Source organism: Urocitellus parryii, chromosome 11, assembly GCF_045843805.1.
Source record: "Urocitellus parryii isolate mUroPar1 chromosome 11, mUroPar1.hap1, whole genome shotgun sequence".
NCBI classification, from domain to species: Eukaryota; Metazoa; Chordata; class Mammalia; order Rodentia; family Sciuridae; genus Urocitellus; species Urocitellus parryii.
In genome coordinates, this window is record NC_135541.1 from 35,432,360 (window position 1) to 35,458,484 (window position 26,125).

At 35.1% G+C, this 26,125-nt stretch overlaps 1 protein-coding gene and 1 pseudogene across 2 annotated transcripts in view; both read left to right on the forward strand.

The window, feature by feature from the left end:
• The window catches only part of Zfyve9 (zinc finger FYVE-type containing 9), a 193,966-nt gene that overhangs the window by 13,886 nt on the left and 153,955 nt on the right, over positions 1-26,125 (forward strand). The window lies entirely within an intron of this gene.
• On the forward strand, positions 23-500 carry LOC113177670 (ATP synthase peripheral stalk subunit d, mitochondrial pseudogene; annotated as a pseudogene).

The window sequence follows — 26,125 nt, forward strand, 5'->3', positions numbered from 1 at the left end:
GGGGTCGGTGAAGGATCCCAAGATGGCTGGGCACAAACTTGCTGTAAAAACCATTGACTGGGTAGCTTTTGGGGAGGTCATTCCCGGAAACCAAAAGACTATTGCTAACTCCCTGAAGTCCTGGAATGAGACCCTCACCTCCAGGTTGGCTACTCTGCCTGAGAAACCACCAGCTATTGACTGGGCTTACTACAAGGCAATGTTGCCAAGGCGGGCTTGGTGGATGACTTTGAAAAGAAGTTTAATGCCCTGAAGATTCCTTTGCTAGAGGATAAATATACTGCACAGGATGCTGAAGAAAAGGAAGATGTAAAAAGTTGTGCTGAGTTTGTGTCTCTCTCAAAGGCCAGGATTAAAGAATATGAGAAACAGCTGGAGAAAATGAAGAACATAATTCCATTTGATCAGATGACCATTAAGGGCTTAAAGTCTTCCCAGAAACCAAATTAGACAAGAAGAAATATCCCTATTGGCCTCACCAGCCCATTGAGAATTTGTAAAACACTTGAATCCAAGAGGAATCTCTGCCCTTGTATTACAAACTCTGCACATTAAAAATATTAATTATAAAAAAAAGAATCTGAAGAAGCCACTCTTTTTATTTATGTATCTAAGTTTGGTACCAGGGGGCCTTAATCACTGAGTCACATCCCCAGACCTTTTATATTTTTTATTTTGAGACAGTGTCTCACCAACTTGCTGAGGGTGGCTTTGATCTTGTGATCCTCCTGCCTCAGGCTCCTGAGCTGCTGGGATTACTTACAGGAGTGTACTAGTATGCCCGGTTGTTTATTTATTTATTTTGTTGCCATGCTGGGAATTGAACCCAGGGCCTTGTGCATGCTAGGCAAGTGCTTTATCACTGAGCCATATCTCTAGCCCTTCTACTTATTCTTTTTTGTTGGGGGCACAAGATTGCTTTGTGCTTTGCAGGTATGCATTGGCATGAACTTGACCACTGGACTCTTAAATGGCTGAGTCCTAATTTATGTGTCCATGGATTCCACATCTACAGATTCAGTTGAGTATGGATTGGAACTATTTGGGAAAAAATGCATTTGTACTGATGCATGTACAGGCTTTTCTCTTGCCATTATTCCTAAACAATACAGTATAACAAATAACTATTTACATAACATATACATTGCACTATGAATTATAAGTAATCTAGAGATGACTTAAATCAGGAGGATGTGTGTAGTTTATAAGCAAGAACTATGCCATTTTATATAAGGAATTTGAGTATCCATAGATTCTGGTGTCCATGGGGGGGACAGGATCCTGGAACCAATCCCCTGTCAATACTGATGAATGATTGTAGGGTTCCCCCCACTTGGAGCACATATATCTTACCAGCCCTTCAGCATGTAAGCCACTTCTTGCTCCTCAACAAGATCAGCACAATTTCATTGATGTAATAGACAGATAGATATGTTGTTCTGAGTCTCTCTCTCTTCACACTATGTGTTAAGGCAGTGGGTCTGGATCTGACAACTGGCTCAGGTCCAGGAATTGGGCAAGGGCTAGCGGTTTTTTACTGGGACAGTCATTCTTAGTCTTCTGCTTTTTCTTGCCTTGTTTTGATTGTGTATAATAAGCAGAACTGTTGTTGACTGTTTTTCTCCTAATGACATTATTCCATTAACTATATCTACAGTTCCCTGAGGGTCAAGCCTTGTTGACTGTCTCCCACCTTGTCAGTCATAATAATAATTGATACACTTTGTGTACAACCAGAGAAATGAAAAATTGTGGTCTATTTGTGCACTATGAATCGAAATGCATTCTGCTGTCATGTATAACTAATTAGCACAAATAAATAAATTAAAAAAATAACTGATGCACTAATGTTTCTGGTGTTTAAATGTTGCCACTTGGCTATTGTTGCTTCAGTGCCCACTATTTTTATTGCTTTCAATAAGCCAAACAAGCTCTGTGACAACTTTTCCTTTAGGGAAGAAACACCACTGGACTTCTTAGCAATGTTGGTGCCTCTCATACCAGTATATTCCTGATGACCTTGGTGAATGGTCTGACCTTACATAATATATCCGTTCTACCATACCCAATTTATTGAGCCTACTAATTCCATCCTCCACTCTCTGCCATGTCAGTTCAGGCATTTCAATCCTATTCAGTGCCATCATTTTTTCTGGGCTTTCAGGAACCATCATAGCAGTGAGTTTATACCACCCCCAGGTCCATGCCACAGTGTTAATTTCCATTTTCTGAGTGCCCCAGCCCCCACTGCCTCAGTAAACTTTATCTTAGTCTAATATTCCTGCCTCCCCTCAAAATCTAGCACCACTGATATTCCTCCAATCTGCTGGTTTATTCTTATAGTTTCTTTGAGATTTATAGTAACTTTCTCCTATTTCAGGCCCAACATGTCCTTGACAGATTTAGCATTAGCTACTATCATGGCAGCCAGGAGTGGAGATGGAAGCAAATCCGGAGTTACCTTATAGCTGAAAGGCCTCTGAATTGTGTTCCTTCATAATGGGGAGTGCTAACTCATTCTTGCAGACTCTTAGGGTTCAAAGGAGTCTGGAGGATGGCAGTCTTTGAGGACAACCATCTTAGAGGACCCTATCCTATCTATGAGGCTTCTAGATTTTCTAAAGTAAGACCTGATCTTGATATAACATACTTGTCCTGGTGGATACTTGCCCTGGTGTAGTGCTCCATTATCTTTGAAGTAAGGGTCTTTAATCACCTTGAATTTGCTCTTCATCTTTTACTATTCTCTCAATGTAGATGATAAGGATCTCTTTGTGGGCTTCCAAAGAAACCTCTGGCCTTCACATTTAGTTTTCAACTGTTTGTTAACTACCCTCTCTGGGGAGTCAATGCAATCTAACAGCTAGCCAATTCCATTGTTGTTGTATATATTATGTATTCCTTATACTTTTCAGACACATGAATCTTTATACTAGTCAGAGTGTTTCTCACTGGGACTGTTCTCCATAAAACTTGTGAAAGCATTAGTTCAAACTTAGGCCACCACCTTGTGCCAAGGATTGTCCGTACCTCACATCCCCAACTAGGATGAGATTCTCATTGTCAGTAGGATAGCAAATAACCTAGTTTCTAAGCTCCATCTTACCTCCTGCATTCTTAATCCATTTGTGGTATCAAACATGTCAGTTGGAGTCATTTGGGAAATATCTTCTAAGAATAAAAGAGGTTAGGAATACAAGAGGTTTATGTGAAAGGGGCGGACTTCTGTGAAAAGAAAGGAGGATGAAGCAGAACTGTCGGGGAGAGCCTTATGACAGTATCTGAAAACATAGTGAAGACTCTTAGAGCAAAAATTATCTGAAGTTCTGAGATTACAGAAATGGCCAGACCTTAGTGCTCAGGCTGTGATCAGTCGTTGGCTGGGACTGCCCAGGAAGTACCTGACTTCAGATTAAAAGCAGGAGATCCTGAAGGGACTGCAGCTAGAGACATGTATAATTATATACCTAGCAGCTTATTGGCAAGTTCTTTCATGAAGAGTGATACAAGTGACACACCTTTATGGCTGCTAAACATACTAACTACTAAGCAATGTTAGGTATTATTGTTATAATGATCCTTTGATTACATTTTTCTGAATTGCTTTTATGATTTATAACTAAAATTTATTTTTGTTTTTCCTTTTTTTTTTTCAGTACTGGGGATTGATCCCATGGTTCATCTATTGTTGTACTATATTCCCAGCCCTTTTTATTTTTATTTTGATACAGGGATTTGTAAAGTTGCCCAGCCTCTCAAATTGAGCCGCCATGTCCAGCTGTAACTAAAATCTTTTCTAGAAATCTTAATTTCTTCATTATTTTCTCTTCAATATGTTTGTCAATATGAAATACAAGTTTTGTACTTAGAATAGAAAAAAAGTATTTCAGGTGTGGTCTGGCACATAGATGGTGCTCAGTGAATGCTGGTTAAAAGGAACTGAGCAATTGATCGGTGTAGCATGGAACATGATAATCTCCCCACCAGAATAGTGCAGTTTGAGATTGCATAGCTTGTTGCTTGTTTCCTGATGATTTTTTTTTGGGGGGGGGGGCGGTTAATGGGGATTGAACTCAGGGGCACTTGACCACTGAGCCACTCCCCAGCCCCATTTTTTATTTTTTTATTTAGAGACAGGCTGTCACTGAATTGCTTTAGCGCCTTACTGTTGCTGAGGCTGGCTCTGAACTTGTGATCCTCCTGTGTCAGCCTCCCAAGCGGCTGGGCTTACAGGTGTGCACCACCATGCTCGGCTTCCTTATGAATTTTCTTTTTCTTTCTTTCTTTTTCTTTTCATTCCTTGATGACTTTTTTTCTGTAATCATTGTAGAAACTAGTTTAAGTCTTTTGATTCAATTTAAGTTTTATTTATTTTAGAAACTTTTAAAATTTGGGTCATTTAAAACACAAGTATAGAACTAGGTATCTATAAAAGTACTGTGAATTAGATGGTATTTAGTTTGATTCAATCTTTTAAACATGGATTCTTTGATCCAACAGATCTAGCTATTATACTTTTCTTTATATCATATTACAGATTTCATCATTGGACTATAAAATGGCCATATCAAAAAATATCGAACAGGATAAGATCAAGAATCGAGTTCTAGGCCATACCATTATAGATGTACCTTGAGAAAGATAATATCTATGGTCAACGCTATTTAGCCTATTAGGAATTAACTGCATTAAAATATGACCCTAATTTATACATTTATCCATTAAATGATAATGAGAAACTTTCTCAAATAAATACCTTGCAGAAACCCAACAAACCAAGGTAGGGTGTTGAGGCAAAAAAAGGAAATGATTTGGCTTGACTTAGTGATTCTGGCTATAGATGAGTGCTGCTTTCCTTTTAAAATGTATGCTTTTGAATTTTATATGCTAGTAATCAGCTGGGTGATTTGGGGGAAAGTCCCTAAACCTTTTAGGAAAATAATGTGATTAGCAGTTCATAAAGACAGAAAGTAGAATGGTGGTTGTCAGGGGCTGGGTCAAGGAGGAATTAAAGTTATTGGTTAATGGGTAGAGTGTCTTTGGGAAGATGAAAAAGTTCTGGAGATGGATGAAGGTGATTGTTGTATAATAATGTGAATGTACTTATTGACACCAAACTGTATTCTTGAAAATGCTTAAAATTTTATTATGTATATATTCCATACATACAAAAAAGAAATACAAAAATATGGGGCTGGGATTGTGGCTCAGTGGTAGAGCGCTTGCCCAGCATATGTGAGGTATTGGGTTCGATTCTCAGCACCACATACAAATAAATAAAATAAAAAATTTCACCAACTAATAAAAATATTAAAAAAATAAATTAAGAGCTGAGATGTAACTCAGTGGTAGAATGCTTGCCTAGCACTTGCAAGGCCTTGTGTTGGATCCCCAGCACTATCAAAAAAATAAGAATAGACCAGTATTGAATAATAGTGTAAAGAAACTATTGATCTCTTCTTGTTTTTAATTATATGAACATGACAAAATCTCACATCAGGGTTAATAGTGAAGTACTAAAGAGTTTCTACAATATTCAGAAACAAGAGAATATGTCTACCAGTCACCATTTTTGGAGGAACTACCAATGTAATTAGGCAAGAAGAAAGAATAAAAGACATTGTCAGGGGCAAAAAACCAAACCAAACCAAAAAGAAAAAAGAAAAAGAAAAACTGGTGGAGGAGGTTATATTGAAATCCTTTGTCTTACAAGTTAGAGAAACAAAAGACCCCCTGTAAGTATAATGGGACTCCAGTCTGCAAGGGGGACTGTTGTGCATGTGTATGTATGAGAGGAAACCAGGGGCAAAAATATGATTGAATTAGTATATAGAATCACTTGGGAAGGGGTAAATGGAAGACAGGACAAATTCATGGGGGCTGGGGGCTGTGCCTTTATGGATGTATCTGCCAATGTAGAACACTTATGTGCTGCTGTGGAGATTCAGGAGTTTTATTGTTAATAGTATCAAATTGGTTTAGAACTTTGGATTCTTCTAAGAGAAAAGTTTAATATTTTGAATTTGGTAGTTGTCAGTATAATTCCTAGAACATTGCAAGGTGATTTAGATTATAAGAATTATTTGAGGCAGACATAAATAATAGCAAATTTAGATGTCTTTGGGTTTATATTATCAGTTATCAGAAGGTTGATAGCATTGTTTTTATATTGCATTTATTGTTATTCTTTTTGTTGGTGTGTATTTATACAGAATGTTGAGTTTCATTGTGGCATATTTGTATATACATAAAAACATAATTTGATCATCTTCACTCCCCAACACCTTTCTCTCTCCCCCTGATCTTCCCCCTTCTACCCTAATGGTGTCTTCTGTACTTTCTTGGCATTCTTTTTTTCTGCTGTCTTTTCCCTTTATCTTCCACATATGAGAGAAAACATGATCCTTTTCTCTGAGTCTGACTTATTTTGCTCAAAATAATAGTCTCCAATTCCATCCAGTTTACTGTAGATGACTTGAAAGCATATCTTATATCTTACACAGCTTCTCTTCTTTGAATCCCCTTCTGCTACTGCAATTCTTTTAACTCTCTTTTCTTTAAAGTAACAATAGTTACATGGAAAAAGTGGCTGAGTTTTAGCATCAATTCTGCAAGTTCTTTTTTGAGACAGTCATTGCATTTTGGTATGTGGCAGAGTGCCTTTTTTTATACTTTCCGTTATAGCACAGAACTTTATTATTTTTTTTTAAGTGTTGGGAATTGAACCCTGGTCCTTGTTGCAGTGTTAGCTAAAGGTTCTACCACTGAGCTGTATATCCCTAGCCCACAAAGAATATTGAAAAGACGTTGACTCAGGAAATGGGAAATTAAATAAGAATTAATATTTAACTAAATTAATATTTTTTTCAATCAAGTATAATTGATCCCCCTACCCCAAACTGAGAGTGCATGGCAGTGAAGAGTATGACTGCTAGTACAATTTGTTTTTGCTGTCTTGATTTGTACTAAAGTGCAAGCACTTCTGCTCACTTATTTTTTCACTTTTACTGCAATTGTCATCTCAGTGAAAAGGGAAGAGTAAGACATCTGTCTTAGTGTTATTAACAAAAATAGTTTTGACCTTAGATATTTCCTGAAAGAGTCATGTGAATTCCCTGAGGTCTGTGGACCACACTTTGAGAACCACTAGATTTATCTAAACTCATCCCATTTTATGTTTGGTTGCTTTTAAGCAACCAAAAGATTACTTCATACATTTACCTAGCCTATTTAAAATTTTTTATAAATTCAACAGCATGGCTAAATAAACTCTGTCAGTGTTTAACTGACTGTATTATATAAAAAAGTTTTAATGATAGGATTCTTTTTAAAAATATTTTTTAAGTTGTTGATGGACCTTTATTTTATTCATTTATTTATATGTGGTGCTGAGAGTCAAACCCAGAGCCTCACACGTGTTAGGCAAGCACTCTACCTCTGAGCCCCAGCCCCAGCCTAATGATAGGATTCTTAATGTGTACCTTTCATTGTTTTTTTCCTTCATTGTAACTCTATGCTAATAACTTTAAGATATATATATATTTTAGTAGGACACAATAACTTTGTTTTATTTGTTTATTTTTATGTAGTGCTAAGGATTGAACCCAGTGCCTCACACGTATTAGGCAAGTGCTATACCACTGAGCCACAACCTCAGCCTGCTAATAATTTTTTCAAAAATAAAGGTGTGGGCTTTCTTTTCTCCCTCCTCCTCCTCTACTTCCCCCTCCTCCTCCTTTCTTCTTTGCAGGTCTGCGTGTATACTAGGGATAGAACCCAGAGCCTTACATGTGCTAAATATGTGCTCTAACACTGAGCTATATAGCCCCAGCCCTTTAAAATATAAAAGCTTGCATTCTACATTTTCTTATTCTGAACAATTTTTCTTTCTAAATAAGGACATGGCAGAGCACTTGCCTAACATGTGTGAAACACTGGGTTTGATCCTCAGCACCACATAAAAAAAATAAATAAAATAAAGGCATGCTGTCCATCTACAAGTATTAAAAACAACAAAAAAAGATACGGCAGTTGATCTTTTGACACTTAGATCTTATGACATTCTCTCAGCAAAAATCTTTGTTTCTGTAGTTTCTTTGGAAAAAGGCAAATTAAATTTAGGATTTGTGGACTATCTTTAGCAGACCCTTTAAAAAAAATTTTTTTTTGTTGTTGTTGATGGACCTTTATTTTATTCATTTATTTACATGCGGTGCGGCGAATTGAACCCAGTGACTCACATCTGTGAGGTAAGCGCTTTACCACTGAGCCATGACCCCAGCCCCTTTAGCAGGCTCTTAAAATGAAAGAAGTATTAGTTGCATTATGTATTAATTGTGTATATTTTATGGTGGTTTCTGTGTGAAATTTGGAACCACTCGAAGAGTGAAGAATTGCTTTTCATTTAGTCCAGTTCCTTTTGTTGTTGTTGCAGTGCTAGGGGTTGAACCTAGGGCCTTACATATGTTAGGCAAGTTCTATACCATTGAACTATACACCAAGCCCTAGTATAGTACTTATTTAAGGAAAATATTATTAAATCTTTCATAAATTATATTTGAAAATAGAAACAAATTAAGTTTTGTTACAAATTAGATTAGATTCTTCAATAACAAATTCTAGATGAAGTATCAAGATCATTTTAATATACTGAAATTTTGTTGCACTTATTTTTGCTGGGAATAATTTATAGTCAGCCAGCCCTAATCTGACCCCTTGTAAATTTCTCCCTCTCATTCACTGCTTCTCTTCTCATTTAATCTGCCTTTAGCTACAGGAAGAAGAAGAAGAAAAGGATTGAGGATAGGATTTTTTTTGCTCAGTAGAATGGCTCTTAGGCATAGATGATTTGAGTGTATGGTGAAAAGTTTAGTTAGAAGAAGAAATGTTCAGAGATTTGTTAGGTTTTAGGAAAACAGGCTAGGTTTTAGGGAAAAATAAAGTCAGAAGAGTAGATGAGACCATCCAATGAGAACATAGAGAGTGAGAGAAAATATTATAAGAAAGAATATGAGACTATAAAAATTACATTTAAGAGAGAAAGGGGAAAAAGCCAAGATAGGGGAGGAAAATAAGTACCAAGAATTAAGATTTTTTTTTAATGTTTTGCCATTGCCTTTTTTTCCCTCTCTCTTTTTTTGCCTTTTTTTAAAAACACAATATCTTTATTTTATTTTTATGTGGTGCTGAGGATCGAGCTCAGTGCCTCACACATGGTAGGCAAGTGCTGTACCTTTGAGCCATGACCCCTGCCCTGCCATGGCCTTTTCTTAAAAATAGTCTTTTAGTTGTAGATGGGCACAGTACCTTTATTTTGTTTATTTTTATGTCGTGCTGGGATTGAACCCAGTGCCTCATGCGTGCTAGACAAGTGCTCTACTACTGAACTATAACCCTAGCACCCAAGTATTAAGTTTTATAGAAGCAAGGGAGGAGAATTTTTAAAGGGTGGTCAGTTGAATTGGTTACTGTAGACAGACTAAATAAAATGAGGATTTAAAGTGTTAGGGTAGGCAGTTGGAAAGTCACTGTTGATGACCTTCACTGGAATAGTTTTAGTGAAATCAAATATGAGAAGGTGAATCAGTAATTTTTTTTAAAGTGCTTGGTTGAGAAAGGAATGTGAAAGGGCAGTAACTAGAAGGAGGTTTGAAGGAGAGATTTTAATATTTGTTATCAAAAGATATGTGAATATGTTTATAGAAGTTGAAAAGACAGGACATTGGCACTCAGTGTACGTTGGGAAGTAGATTGTTTCAAAATGAATTGATATACATATTGGGAGATAAATTAATTTGAGTTATATAAACTGACTATGAATACTTGGGATATGTTTGTGTTGTAATTTATTAGAACAGCAATCACCAACAAATAGAATACTCAAAATCAAGATATCAAAGGGAACTTAGATTTTCTAGACCCAGTCCCTTCATTGGCTGATGAGGGGATTGAGACCTCTGTTGATAATTTTGCCTTTAACTTATTAGTTTTACTTACCTAAATTTTTACATTAAACTTTTTAATTACTTGAATTTCCTTGTTTTAGAACTGGTATTTTGTTATGTAGAGCTGTTTGGATAAGATAGTATTCAATTTTTTTTCTTTAAAAAAATTTTTTTAGATGTCGATGGACCTTTATTTTATTCCTTTATTTATATGTGGTGCTTAGAATTGAACCCAGTGCCTTACACATGCTAGGCAAGTGCTCTACCACTGAGTCACAACCCCAGGCCCTGTATTCAATTTTTAAGATATCCTAATTGCATATGTGACTTTATTTTTATTTATTTATTTTCACTAATTCTTCTTTATTCTCCTTCCCCTATTCAATCAGCTGCTAAATTTGAGTGAATAAATATCTTAGCCATAGAGACATCTACTAAATATTAGAATTCATGTATGTAGTTTAAATGACTTTTGCCATTATTTTCTTTATGCAACTGCATTGTTAAAATTATTATTTGTTGTCAAATTATTGTTAAATTATTAAATTGTTAAATCATTATTGTACTGGCTATTTAATTTATTTATTTAATTTTTAAATTTGTTTTAAGTAGTTATGATAGTAGAATGCATTTATCCACTTTGATATATCATACGTGGATGGGCTATATTTCTCATTTTTCTGAGTATACGTTGTAGAATCATATTGGTCATTCAGTCACATATTTACATATAAAGTAATAATATCTGTTTAATTCCACAATCCTTCCTATCCTCACATCTCCCCTCCTTTCCCTTCACTTCCCTCTACCTTATCTAAGGTAATGCTATTCTCTAGTGCCTCCCGCCTTATTGTGAATTAGCATCTGCATATTAGAGAAAACATTTGGCCTTTGGTTTTTTGAGATTGGCTTATTTTGCTTAGCATGATATTCTCCAACTCCATCCATTTACTTGCAAATGCCATAATTTCTCTCTTCTTTAAAGCTGAGTAGTATTCCATTGAGTGTATATATACCACATTTTCTTTATTCATTCATCTATTGAAGGACACCTATGTTGGTTCCATAGTTTAGCTATTGTGAATTGAGCTGCTATAAACATTGATGTGGCTGCATTACTGTAGTATGCTGATTGTAAGTCCTTTGGGTATAAACCGCAGAGTGGGATAGCTGGATCAAATGGTGTTCCATTCCAAGTTTTCTGAGGAATCTCCATACTGCTTTCCAGATTGGTCGCATCAATTTTCAGTCCCACCAGCAATGTATGAGTGTACCTTTTCCCCCACATCCTCACCAATATTTATTGTATTCTTGATGATTGCCATTCTGACAGGAGTCTCAGTATAGTTTTGACTTGCATTTCTTTTAATTGCTAGAGATGTTGAACACTTTTTCATATATTTGTTGGTCGATTGTATTTCTTCTTCTGTGAAGTGTCTGTTCAGTTCCTTAGCCTGTTTATTGATTTGGATATTTGTTTTTTGGGGGTTAAGTTTTTTTGAGTTCTTTAATATCCTAGAGATTAATGCTTTATCAGAGGAGCATGTGGTAAAGATTTTCTCCTAGTCTGTAGGCTCTTTCCTCACGTTTATTGATTGTTTCCTTTGCTGAGAAGAAGCTTTTTAATTTGAATCCATCCCATTTACTGATTCTTGATTTTACTTCTTGTGCTTTAGGAGTCTTGTTAAGGAAGTCAGATCCCAGGCCTATTTTCCCTTCCATTAGGCGCAGGGTCTCTGTTCTAGTTCCTAAGTCTTTGATCCACTTTGAGTTGATTTTTGTGTAGGGTGAGAGATAGAGGTTTAACTTCATTTTTCTACATATGGATTTCCAGTTTTGCTAGCACCATTTGTTGAATAGGCTATCTTTTCTCCAGTGAATGTTTTTGGCACCTTTGTCTAGTATGACATAACCATATTTACATGGGTTTGTCTCTGTGTCCTCTAATCTGTACCATTGGTACACAAATCTATTTTGGTGCCAATACCATGCTATTTTTTAAAAAATATTTTTTAGTTGTTGATGGACCTTTATTTTATTTATTTGTATGTGGTGCTGCTGAGAATTGAACCCAGTGCCTCCCGCATGCTAGGCAAGCGTGCTACCACTGAGCCCCAGCCCCAGCCCACCATGCTATTTTTGTTACTATAGCTCTGTAGTATAGTTTAAGGTCTGATATTATAATGCCTTCTTCACTTTTCTTGCTAAGGATTGCTTTAGCTATTCTGGGTCTCTTATTTTTCCAAATGAATTTCATAATTGCTTTTTCTGTTTTACATGAAGAATATCATTGGGATTTTAATAGGAATTGTATTAAATCTATATAACGTTTTTGGTAAAATGGCTATTTTGACAATATTAATTCTGCCTATCCAGGAGCATGGGTCTTTCCATCCTTTGAGGTTTTCTTCAGTTTTTTTCTTTAGTGTTCTGTAGTTTTAACTGTAGAGGTCTTTCACTTCTTCTGTTAGATTGATTCCCAGGTATTTTATTTTTTGAGGCTATTGTGAATGAGGTAGTTTTCCTAATTTCTCTTTCAATGGATTTTTTGCTGATATATAGGAATGCATTTGATTTATGGAGTTGATTTTATATACTGCTACTTTGCTGAATTCATTTTTTAGTTCTAGAAATTTTCTGGTGGATTTTTTTGGATTTTCTAGATATAGAATCAAGTCATCACCAAATAGTGATAGTTTGAGTTCTTCTTTACCTATTTGTATCCCTTTAATTTCTTTCTTTTGTCTAATTGTTCTGGCTAGAATTTCAAGAATAATGTTGAATAGAAGTGATGAAAGAGGACATCCTGTCTTGTTCCAGTTTTTGATGGGATGCTTTCAAGTTTTGTCCATTTAGAATGATGCTGGCCTGGGCTTAGCATGTATAGCTTTTACGATGTTGAGATATGTTTGAGTTTTTCTAGTGTTTTGAACATGAAGAGGTGCTGTATTTTGTCAAATGATTTTTCTGCATCTATTGAGATGATCATATGATTCTTGTTTTTAAGTCTATTAATATGATGAGTCATATTTCTTGATTTCCGTATGTTGAACTAACCCTGCATCTCTGGGATGAACCCCACTTGATAGTGGTGCACTATTTTTTAAAATATGTTTTTGTATACGATTTGCCAGAATTTTATTGAGAATTTTTGCATCTATGTTCATCAGGGATATTGGTCTGAAGTTTTCTTTCCTTGAGTGTCTTTTTCTGGTTTTGGTATCAGGATGATATTAGCCTCCTAGGATGAGTTTGGAAGAGTTCCCTCCTTTTCTATTTCATAGAATACTTTGAGGAGTATGGGTGTTAATTCTTCTTTGAAAGTCTTGTAGAACCTACTGAGAATCCATCTGGTCTGGGGCTTTTCACAAAGAAGGACATTTCATACTTCTTAAGGGAAGTATATATAAGCAGGACATAACAATTATAAATATTTATATCCCAAACAATGGAGCATCTATGTACATCAAACAAACCCTTCTCAATTTCAAGAGTCAAATAGACCACAATACAATAATACTAGGTGACTTTAACACATCTCTCTCACTACTGGACAGAGCTTCCAAACAAAACTAAATAAGGAAACTATAGAACTAAACAATACAATAAAAAACTTAGACTTAACAGATATACATGGAATATTTCATCCATCAACGAGCAAATATACTTTCTTCTCAGCAGCACAAGGCTCCTTCTATAAAATAGATCATGTCCTATGCCACAAAGCAACTCTTAGTAAATACAAAAAAAAAAAAAAAGAGAGAGATAATAACCTGCCTTTTATCAGACCACAATGGAATGAAATTAGAAATCAACAATAAAATTAAAAATACAAGCTACTGTAACAAATGGAGACTAAATAATACACTATTGAGTGATGAATGGATAGTAGAAGAAATCAAGGATGAAATAAAAAAAATTCTTATAGGTAAACTAGATCACTGATACAACATATAAAAATCTTTGGGACCTTATGAAAGCAGTACTGAGAGGAAAGTTTATTGCATTGAGAGCATTCATTGAAAGAATAAAAAGGGGCTGGGGATGTGGCTCAAGCGGTAGCGCGCTCGCCTGGCATGCATGCGGCCCAGGTTCGATCCTCAGCACCACATACAAACAAAGATGCTGTGTCTGCCGATAACTAAAAAAAGAAAAATAAAATATTAAAAAAAGAAAGAATAAAAAGTTAACAAATAAATGACCTAACACTACATCTCAAATCCCTAGAATAAGAAAAACAAATCAACACCAAAAGAGTAGAAGACAGGAAATAATTAAAATCAGAGCTGAAATCAATGAAATCTAAACAAAAGAAACAATTGAAAAAATTGACAAAACAAAAAGTTGGTTCTTTGCATATGTGACTTTAACAGCAAAAGACCAGTTAAGGCAGGTTAATATGAGATCCTTAAAAATATAATTTATGCAGCAGTCCTTAGATTCTGTATTCATCTCAAATATTTCTTTTGATCTTCCAGCTTTTGCTTAGCTGAATTAAGTGCTGTATATCTGAGTATCCATCATCATGGATTATATTGTATTGTTGGCCTGCCTCTTATTTGGCTGGAAGTTTCTTGTCTTCAGAAACAGCTCTTGAGTGTACATAGTAGATGATCATTAAATAAATGTTTGAGTAGATATATGTTTGGATGAATTAATAGACTGTATAAAAACATAGATTTTTCTTCTGTTCATAAAATTTGCCAGTGTCTAAGGAAAGGAAACTTTCTATTCCTATAAAGTATGTAACACTTGTTGTGGATGGAGTTCTGCAAATTGCTTTGAATTATGAACTTTATTTTATTTTTAGTATTTAGGTGTAGCTTCCCTGTCCCCACTTTGAAGCATCATAATCATATGCATTTATTGAGTTGTTTTCCCTTAGCCTCCAAATTGATTATACTGGATGATTTTAAAGAGGTAATTGATCCAAACCAGTGTTTTCCTCATCAGTTATGGGTGGTCTTTTTTTTTTAATTTGTTTTTTAGTTGTAGGTGGACACAGTGTCTTTATTTTATTTATTTATATGTGGTGCTGAGGATCAAACTCAGGGCCTCACACATGCTAGGTGAGTGCTCTACTGCTGAGCCCTAGCCCTAGCCCCAGCCCTATGGGTGGTCTTTTATTGTAAAGATTGACCAGAAGATATATTAAAGTTTTTGAAAAATCTGAGCATTGTTTTCAGAATTTCTTCATTGTTAGAGCTTTTCCTTCAAGTGATTTAATTTTTATCCTTGGAATACAACTTTCTAGCTGGAATCTTTAAATTAGGTCATTTCATGGTTCTATTTGTATTTATTTAGTATTTAGGTGTAGTCTCCCTATTTGTACTTTCAATATTTCTTTAATGACAAGTGTGGATGCCTCTCTGGCATTGTGTTCTTTAAATTATAGTTTGCAAAGGATGGTGTTGGAGCAAGTATTAACTTTTGCTCAAATATTATTTGTAGTATTAAAAAAAAATTAAACAGGTCAACATGACATTGTGACTTCTTAAAAGGTTCCAAGGAAAAATATTCTAAAGTTAACTTTTCAGGTTTTTTTTTTTTTTTTTTTTTTTGGTGGGAGGTGGAAAGATTCTGTATCATATATTTAATGTATTAGCGTAAATGTTCTTTGATTGTCCAGTGGTTTTTTTTTGTGTGTGTGGTGCTGGGGATAGAACCCAGGGCTTTGTACATGTGAGGCAAGCACTCTACCAACTGAGTTATATCCCCAGTCCCCAAGTATCCAATGGTTTAGTCAGCTTTTTCACTGCTATGACTAAAGGATCTGACCAGCGCAACTGGGGAAGAAAAGTTTATTTGAGGGCTCAACGGTTTCTGAGGTCTTAGTCCATACAAGGACTAAGGCTCCATTCCTCTAGGCTTGCAGTGAGGCAGAACATTATGGCAGAGTGTATGGCAGAGGGAAGCCGCTCACATCATGGTGGTCAAGAAGCAGAGAGAGAAACTCCACTCTCCAGATACAAGTATATTCCCAAATCCATGCCCCAATTCCCATCCTCTCCAGCCCTATGTACCCTACCACTTCAATTAATCTCATTAGGGATTAACTCACTGATAAGGATAAGACTATGACCCAATCATTTGTCCTCCAAACTTTCTTGCATTGTATCACATGTGAGTTTTCCAGGGATACCTCACATCCAAACTACAGCATCCAGGATAATTATTACTGAAATAACCTGTTAGATTTAGAGGACTTCTAAAAGAATCAGTAAGAAAGTTTGCAAATGACATACACCATTTGTTGTTGTTGTTGTTATTGTTCAGGAGTAGAACATTTTGTTCCTAGTGGTAGGGAGAAAGCATTCAGCCTTTCACCATAAGTGTACTAGAAGCTATGGTTTGTTAAAAACAGCTCTTTTCAGGTTTGAGGAAGTTCCTTTATATTACTAGTTTATTGCAATTTTTTTCTGGTACTGGATATTGAAGCCAGGGACACTTTACCACTGAGCTACATCCCTGCCTCTTTTTATATTTTATTTTGAGACAGGTTATTGCTAAATTGAGAAGTCTGGCCTCAAATTTGCTGTCCACCTATCTCACCCTCCTGATTAGCTAGGATTATAGGCATGTGCCACAGCAAATCTGGCTAGATTTTTTTTTTTTTTAAAGTCATGAAAGGGTGTTGGATTTTGTTATATGTTCTGTGTCTATTCAGAAGGCAAGGTTTTTGTTCTTTTATTAATATGGAATATTACATTGATTTTTCTAAGTTAAACCAAACTTGCCTTCATGGAATAAATTCTACTTATACATGATTTATAATCCTTTCTGTATTTTGCTAGATTTAGCTTGCTAGGTTTTTTTTTTTTTTTTTTTTTTTTTTACAGGGATTGAACTCAGGGTCCTAAGCCACCTCCCCAACCCTATTTTGTATTTGATTTAGAGACAAGGATTCACACTGAGTTGCTTAGCACCTCCTGGTTGCTGAGGCTGGCTTTGAACTCATGATCCTCCTGCCTTAGCCTTTAGAGCCACTGCACCACCATGCCCAGCTAGTTTGCTAGTATTTCATTGCATATATATTTATAAATAATATTTGTCTTTTGGCTTTCTTTTCTTGCATATATATTTATAAATAATATTTGTCTGATTTGATATCAGGGTTATGATATCTGGCCTCAGAGAATACTCTGAGAAGTGGGCCCTTCTCCTCTTCCTCTTCTTTTTTAAAAATGAGTTTGTGTTATTTATTTATTTAAAAATATTAAGTAAAATCGGTGCACAACTGTAATCCCCACAGTTTGGGAGGCTGAGCCAGGAGGATCCTGAGTTCAAAGCTAGCCTCAGAAACTTAGCAGAGACCCTGTCTCTAAATAAAATATAAAAAGGGCTTATGGATATGGCTCAGTAATTGAGTGCCCCGGGTTCAATCCTTAGCCAAAAAAAAAAAAAATTTAGTAGAAGTCACCAATAAAATCGCCCAGTGCCATAGGTGGGAAGTTTTAAAATTTAATTTGTAGGACATTTTTAAAATTATAATTCAATCTCTTGTTATAGGTCAGTGAGTCATTTTGGAAGTTTGTATGTTTCTAGGAATTTATTTGTTTCACCTAGGTTATCTAATTCTTTTTATTTCTGTAAGATTAGTAGTAATGTCTCTGATGTTGATTCTTATTTTATTGAGTCTTTTGTCTTTCTGATTTTATTGAGTAGTCCTCCCTCCCTCTCCCCCAGCTAAAGATTTGCTGACGTTTGTTATCTTTTCAAATAATCGACTTTTTTTCTATGTTTTATCCTACTTATTTCTAATCTTTATTATTTCCTTCCTTCCACTTGTCTTGGGTTTAGTTTGTTCCTCTGTTTTAGTTTTTTATGTTGGAAGATTAAATTTGAAATCTTACTTTTAAAAGGTATATTTATAAGCTGGGCTCTGTGGTACATTCTTAGTGACTTGGGTGGCTGTGGCAGGAAGATTGCAAGTTTGAGGCCAGCCTTGGCAGCCCCTGTTTTAAAATAGAAATAAAAAAGGTTGGGGGCGTAGCTCAGTGGTACAGCATCCCTTGCGTTAAATACCCAGTACCAAAAAAAAAAAAAAAAAAGTTTATATCTACAAATTTCCCTCTAAGCACCCTTTTGGTTACATTACTTAAGTTTTTGTTTTGTTTTTAATTTTTTTTCTTAGTTGAAGATGGAAACAATATCTTTGTTTTATTTATTTATTTTATATGGTACTGAGGATTGAACCCAGTGCCTCACGCGTGCTAGGTAAGTGCTCTGTCACTGAGGTCCAACCCCAGCCCATAAGCATTTTTTAAAAAAAGTTTTAAAATATTTATTTTTTAGTTATAGATGGACAAATACGTTTACTTTGTTGATTTATTTTTATGTGGTGCTGAGGATCGAACCCAGTGCCGCATACATGTGAGGCAAGTACTCTACCGCTGAACCACAACCCCAGCCCATAAGTTTTGATATATTGTATTTGTGTTTCATATTGACAATGTCTCAAAAAATTTTTTTGTTACTGACTTCTAATTTTATTCTGTTATGGTAAAAAAACACTTTGTGTGATTTAAATCCTTTTTATTTGGGGGCTCTCTTGTTAGGTGCTCTGGCTTTAATTCTTTTTTTTTCTTTTTAAGTATTTTTATGTCTATTTTTTAGTTGTAGATGATCACACAGTGTATTTATTTATTTTTATGTGGTGCTGAGGATCGAACTCAGTGCCTGACGCATGTGAGGCAAGCGCTTTACCACTGAGCTACAGCCTCAGCCCTTCTGGCTTTAATTCTGATGTATAATGTGGATTGAATTTTATATATGTGAATACTGTTGATAACTAAATAAAACTTTATTCCCATCTTATATACTGTGACCAGTGAATGGAATTTATTTCAATATAACTTAGATGCTTAAATGATTTTGGATCCAGTAGTAGTAAATTGTTACATGTATATTACATAAAGAATCACTTAAGAGACTTTTTTTCACTTAACTTTAATGGAGTAGTGATTCATTAAAACGATCTATATGTATATATGAGTCACAGTGAACTGCAGCAGTTTAAAAATGGCTTTGACACATTTCATATAGTAAAGTTATTATTCACTATAAATTCAATTATTTTGTAATCCTTACTACAATGTTGTGACCCAGGGAAGTTAAATATTATTGATATTAAATATTATTGCTGTTATCCCCCTTTGAAAATAGAGTCACTGAGCCTTAAGAATATTTTTTTATGCCTTTTTTTTAATATTTTTTTTTTTTTTAGTTTTCGGTGGACACAACATCTTTATTTGTATGTGGTGCTGAGGATCGAACCAGCAGTGTGCGCATGCCAGGCAAGCACGCTACCACTTGAGCCACATCCCCAGCCCTGTGCCTTAAGAATATTAAGGTCATATAGTTAGTCAGTCAGTCAGTCAGTGGCTCAGCCAGGATACAAACTCAGGTTACCTGGCTCAGGGATTCCTGTACTTTTCCCATTGCACTACACTGTCTCATTATTTCACATGAAACTATAAGCCTAATTTACCAAGAGTGATATCCTGGAAAGTAAACAGTCTAGCAGCACTTGGCAAAGCACAGTTTTACTAGGCGGGGCATATAGAAAGAGAAAAAAAAAAAAAATCAGAAGACCTAAACAGTTGTGTGCTAAAATGTACTCATTCTTAAATGATGTTGTGAGAGGAAACGCTTTGGAGAGAGACTAAAACATAAGCAGTATTTCAGGACATGGTCTCAGCAGCACCCAGACAGGTTCAGAGCAGTTGCTAAGGACATTTTTATTTTCTAGAACAAAGATTTGAAACAGGGAATTTAAGACAAAGAGACCTAAACAACACTAGACTGTACAGAACTATCTGAAGTTACAAATCAGAGTGTGATCTTTTTATGAGAAAGGGATTGCTTGGTTTACATTGATTACTTCAGCTATTTTAATGCATGTTCATAGATAGTGATCTGTTCAGTAAAAACATTTGACTTCTTTCTGTGTATAAAAGCATTGTTAGGCAGGCATTGTGGGAGTGATACAAAGGTAAGGATGATACTGTGCTTGTCCACAAGGCCCTTGTAACCTAGTAAGGAAATTTTGTATTCAAATATACTTGTTCATCCAGGGAGACCCTGTACCAGGTATTTAGGAGATAAGAATAGGTAAATTAGAAATTGCTTTGAAGCCTAATATTTCCTACTGCCTTCCCATAAATTTAAGTACTTAAAACCTTTTAGAAACCAGGACCTGAAATTCTCTTAGCAAAAAATGATTCATACATAATCATTGTGATTTGGTCACAAAGAGAACCTGACTGCTTATGGTTGAGAGCTTAGGTGTCATATTAGAAGAATATTTGCACCATATTTAACAGTGAAAGAATTAACACCTAAGATATATAAATACTCTGGCGAATCATTAAGAAAAAGAAAAAATACAAACATCCCAACAGATAAAAAAATAGATAAAAGATTTGAATAGGAGATCATAAAAGAGGAACAATAAAAAGCTAATGTCATAAGACAATGTATTTAGTCTTATTTGTTATCAGGGAAATGATGATTCTGTAATGAAATATTATTTTTACCTCTCTTGTTGGCAGAAATAAAAGTTAGTAATAGCAAACTTAAGTAATAATTTAAGTAATTTGCCTCCTTTATTAATATACAGGAGGCAAAATAATCCTAATAGTCATACCAGGGAGATCCTATTACTCTTTAATTGATAAGGAACTTAAAACAACAGTAAAATAACTTGCCCCAAATCATATATCTCATATTTGTAGTCTGTCACTAGAGGCTGTAATCTTTTGTGTGTGTGTGTGTGGGTGTGGGTGTGTGTATGTGTGTGTATGTGTAGGATCCTGGGGGTCAAACTTACGTATGCCAGGCATACTCTATCACTGAGCCATATCCTCAGCCCCTAGAGCCTACATTCTGCATTCTTTTTTTCTTTTTAATTTTTTTTTTAGTTGTAGATAGACACAATACCTTTATTTTGTTTATTTTTTATGTGGTACTAAGGATAGAACCCAGTGCCTCACACATGCTAGGTGAGTGCTCTACCACTGAGCTACAACCCCAGCCCACATTCTGCATTCTTAATCGCTATAACAGTGCCTTTGTCTGGGTTGGTTATCATTATACAGTATGCTGAACCTCAAATCAGTGACTAGCACGCAAACACGAAACATTTAAATATTTGTTGAATGAATGAATAAAGGTAATCAATTTAAAAAAGAAAAAAATTAAGCATTTCATTTTGGGGCATAATTTGTCAGTATCAAAAACGACATATAGCAATGACTCATTAACTTCACTTCTTGATGTTTATCTTTTAAAAGAAAACATGTACATGGAAGCATGTACACGATGTACAAGCATTCTGCGTAATCATGTGAGAATGTAAGTGCTCATCAGTGTTGCATATAATTATTAAAAAACAATAAAAATAATAGTATCTGTGTTTGATAGAATTCTGTATGCACAGTTGAAATAAAGTATTTTGTCTGCAAAGATATTGAGGGTCTGTTACTTGCTTTTCTCATTCAGTAATACATCCTAGATTTTAGGTGATGAAAGAATAAAACAGATAAAAGTAGCCATGAAAATATAAGAGAAAATGGTTGAATATTTTTATAATATTGGCGTGAAGAACACTTTTTTAAACATGATGTGAAAGGCAGAGCCAAAAAGGAAAAGACTGATGAATTTGACTATGTAAAATGGGAGACTTCCATATAAGGGAAAAACAAAACAGTAAACTGGGACAAAGACTGTAAACATATCTATCTGTTTATCTCTCTATCTAAAATCTATAGGCAATTTGCAGAAAGGCCAGTAATCATATGAAAGTTATAAATATGTTTCCAGTTTTTACTTAGAAACACAAATTAGAAAATCAGGTTCTGTTTCCCACCTGTGAAACTGATAAAAATCGAATTTACTCAGTAGTGACAAGAGCATGAAGAAAAAATTCTTGTATATCCTTGGAGGAAATATAAATAAACAGTATGTTCAGTAGAAAATTTGACAATAGTTTTAAAAATGGAAATGTATACCATCTTTCTCTCAAACTCCACTTTTGGGGATTTATTTACTTATTTATTGGTATTAGGCAATGAATCCAGCCAGTGGCACTTAACCACTGAGCCATATCCATAGCACTTTTTATTTTTTATTTTGATATAGAGTCTCACTAAGTTGCTTAGGACCTCACTAAGTTGCTGAAGCTGACGTTGAACTGAAGATCCTCAATTATTGCATGTTAAAGTGTAATGATACATGTGCAAGAGTAATCATTATATTGTTTATGGATATAAAAACATGGAAAGCACCTGAATGTTCATTGATCAGGATGAGAGTTAAATTATAGTACATGTATTTAATGGAATGCTATTCAGGTATAAAAAACTGGTGCTTTTCACCAAGATGGTAATCAAAAGCCAGGAAGGAAGCTCCTGCCCCTCCCAAAGCCATTGTCAAAGCAAAACTTAGAGTTGGGAATGGGGCTCAGTGATAGAGCAGTTTTCTGGCATGTGTAGGTTCAGTTCCTAGCACCCCAGCAACACAAACAACAAAAAGCAAAGGCTTAGAGGACTAAGAAGGTGCTGTAGTGCTGAATAGTGTCTTCAGCCATAATCAAAAGTTCTATATGTCAACCATCTTCTGGTGCCCCAAGATACTGCAGCTCTGGAGAAGGACTATACTATGAAGAGTGCCCCCAGGAAAGACAAGCTTGACCATCATGCCATCATCAAGTTCTCTCTGACTTCTCACTGAGTCTGCCATGAAGAAAATAGAAGATCACAACATATTCATGTTCGTTATGAATGTCAAGGCTAACAAGCACTAGATCAAACAAATTGTGAAGAAACTGTATGATGTTGATGGGGCCAAAATTAATAGGCCTGATGGAGAGAAGGCATATATTCAAGATGTTTTGGATGTTGTCAACAAAATTGTGATCACTTAAATGGAGTACTGCTGGCTAACTCTAAATATATACTTTTTTTCACCATAATAAAAGGCAGTGGCACATCTATATGTACAGGCATGAATTATTTAACATGATTATGCTATGATATGCTATGCTAAGTAACATGCATGAATATATTATAACAATAGATCATAGAATATATTTTAAAATTCCAGTGTAGTGACCTATTATTTTGTATCTGTCTCCCTGTTCTGCAGTGTATATTATCATCTTTAATGGGAGCATTAGTCTACTAGATGTTGAAATGCAAATGTTATAGGAGTTCTTTTAAAGAATTTTGATGGAAATGATAGAGAAATCAAGAGTATAAAGATAAACAAATTATTTAGATCAGTAAATTGGAGGTCATCATCAACATTCATGAAGCCTAGAAGGACTTACATGGCATTTAATGAAAGAAATTAAATGTTATTGTGGTATTAATTGTGAATTTACAACTGGGGGAACAGCATGAGTAAAGGACCAGAGGTGGGAATGAACACGAATTCTTCAGGAGCAAAAAGATGTCAGTGAAGATAGAAGCAAGCTAAAGAGAAAGTGGCAAAAGAATAAGAGGGATAGGCATGTGTTAAATTATGCAGGACATTATTAGTCCATTGTAAGGAATCTTTATATTTTAAATGCAGTGGAAAACAACTGAAGAATTTAAAGTAAAAGAATCATGTGATTAGGTCTTTTTAAAATATCACTTTAACTGCTGAATGGGAAATGGATTGGAAGAGAAGACAATAACAGTGGATATGAGAATCTGAATAAGGAGAGTAATCAAGGTGTGAGGTAATAGTGGATTGGACCGAGGTAGTGGTTTATAGACAGAAGTGAATGGGTTTTCATTAATTATTGGAAGTGATTGAGTGTTGATGTATATGGCATCTAAGGATAGAGAATGACTATAGCCTGAGCAACCTGGTAGATGATGATATAGGAAACAGAGAAGAAACAGCATTAATTAGTGTGAGAGTAGATGTATGTGTTGAGTTTATGAGGTATCTATGAGATGTGGAGACATTAAGTAGGCATTTGAATTTATTGGTTTAGAACCCAGAGAAGAGGTCTGAAGTGGAGAAAAAGAAATTTCGGACTTTTTAACAGATGATGTTTGAGGCAATTGTAATAGGTAGAATTCCCTTGTAAAACAGTATGTCAGGAAAAGAAGAGCACTGAGTATAGAACTCTGGGAAATTTCAACATTAAAGATTAGGTCAAGGAAAAGGAGCAGGGATGGAGATGAGAAAGATACATAAAAGAAACAGAAGAAAATAAGAATTTGTGGTGTCACCTGAGTCATGGAAGAAGAATTTCCTAAAGGAATCTGTCATTTACTCTAATTGAATTTGCTAAGATGTTAGATGAAATTAAGACCAGAAAGTGTCCATTGGTTTTAACAGTATATTATTAATGATTTGAAGCACAAATGATGGAGACAGAAGCCAGAAGAGTGGGAGCATGAGTGGTAGGTGATGGGGAGACTTTGAGAGTAGACATTTCTCTTGAGAGAATATTTCTCTTGAACCAGGCACGATGGCACAGGCCCGTAGTCCCAGCAGCTTGGGAGGCTGGTGCAGGACGATTGCAAGTTTGAGGCTAGCCTGGGCAACTTAGTGAGACCCTGTCTCAAAATAAAAAATAAAAGGCTGGGTTTTATAACTTGGTGGTAGAATGCCCATTCAATCCTCAGCACTCAAAATTTTCTCTTGAATGCAAAGGGTTCACTGTTTGAAATGTGAGTTTTAGTGAATAGCTGGGTGGAGGAGTATTGTGTATCAGGTAGGTGATACTGTGGCCTTGGAATTTGAGAGGTAATACTTAGAGAAGTCTGAGAATCATTCCATGGAGATGGTAATTGAAGACTTTTTAAGAAGAAAAGGGCATTAAACTGGCAGAGCAGATAGAGATTTTTTTTGAGGGTTGTGATTAAATAATATTGGAGTGTTCTTTTTTTAAAATATTTTTTAGTTGTCAATGGACCTTTATTTTATTTATTTATATGTGATGCTGAGAATCAAACCCAGTGCCTCACACATGCTAGGCAAGCACTCTACCACTGAGCCACAATCCCAGCCTCTTGGAGTATTCTTAATACCAAGAAATGTGAACATGAACTTGTTTTTATGTAACTCAGCTATTGTAAGTTTTGGCTGAAACAAGTTAGATTATGCTCTTCTCAAATTTGTTGTAGTTAAAAGTTAGATACAAAGCCATTAATACTCAAGAAAAGTTTCAAGACAGAAGCATACATAGTACCTAATTCTACTGCAAGTATTACAGTCTTTTCAATTTGACCAGTTTCTCAGTATTTGGTAAAAAGTAGTATATGAAATATTTTTACTTGTATTGATGCATTTAGTGAGTTATAATTAACAACACTTCTTTACATGTACTCTTTTTTTAGTAGACTTTATTTTTTAGAACAATTTTAAGTTCATAGCAAAATTGATAGGAAGATAGAGATTTCAAATCTACGTACCTTTTGCCCCTACACATGTGTGGCCTTCCCCATTGTCAACATCCCTCACCAAAGAAGTATATTTTGTTGTAATTCATAAACCTACATTGACATATCATTATTGCCCAAAGGGTATAGTTTACGTTAGAGTTCACTCCTGGTGTTGTATATTTTATGTATTTGTAGAAAAGTATGATATGTATCTACCATAATAGTATCATGCAGAATAATTTCACTGTCCTAAAAATCTGTGTACTCTTCTTGTTCATCATTCCCTCCCTATTAACTCTGACAGCCACTGATCTTTTTGCTATGTTCATAGTTTTAACTTTTCCATAATGTCTTTTACTTTGGAATTATATAGTAGTATGTGGGCTTTTTAGATTGGTGTCTTTCACTAAGAAATATACATTTAAGGATATTTTATGTTTTTTTTATAATTTGATAGCTCATTTCTTCTTATCTATTGTTTGGATGTACCTCAGTTTATTTATTTATTCACCTACTGAAGGACATTTTGTTGCTTCCGAGTTCAGCAATTATGAATAAAGCTGGTATACAAACATCTGTATGTGGCTTCTTGCATGAATATATATTTTCAGCTCCTTTGAGTGAATAGCAAAGGGTGTGTTGTTGGCTAAGATGTAAGAATATGTTTGGTTTTATAAGAAACTTCCAAATTGTCTCTTAAAGTGGCTGTACCATTTTGTATTCCTAATAGCAATGAGTGAGAGTTCCTATTTTGCTATATTCTCTAGCATTCAGTGTTCTCAGTGTTTTAGATTA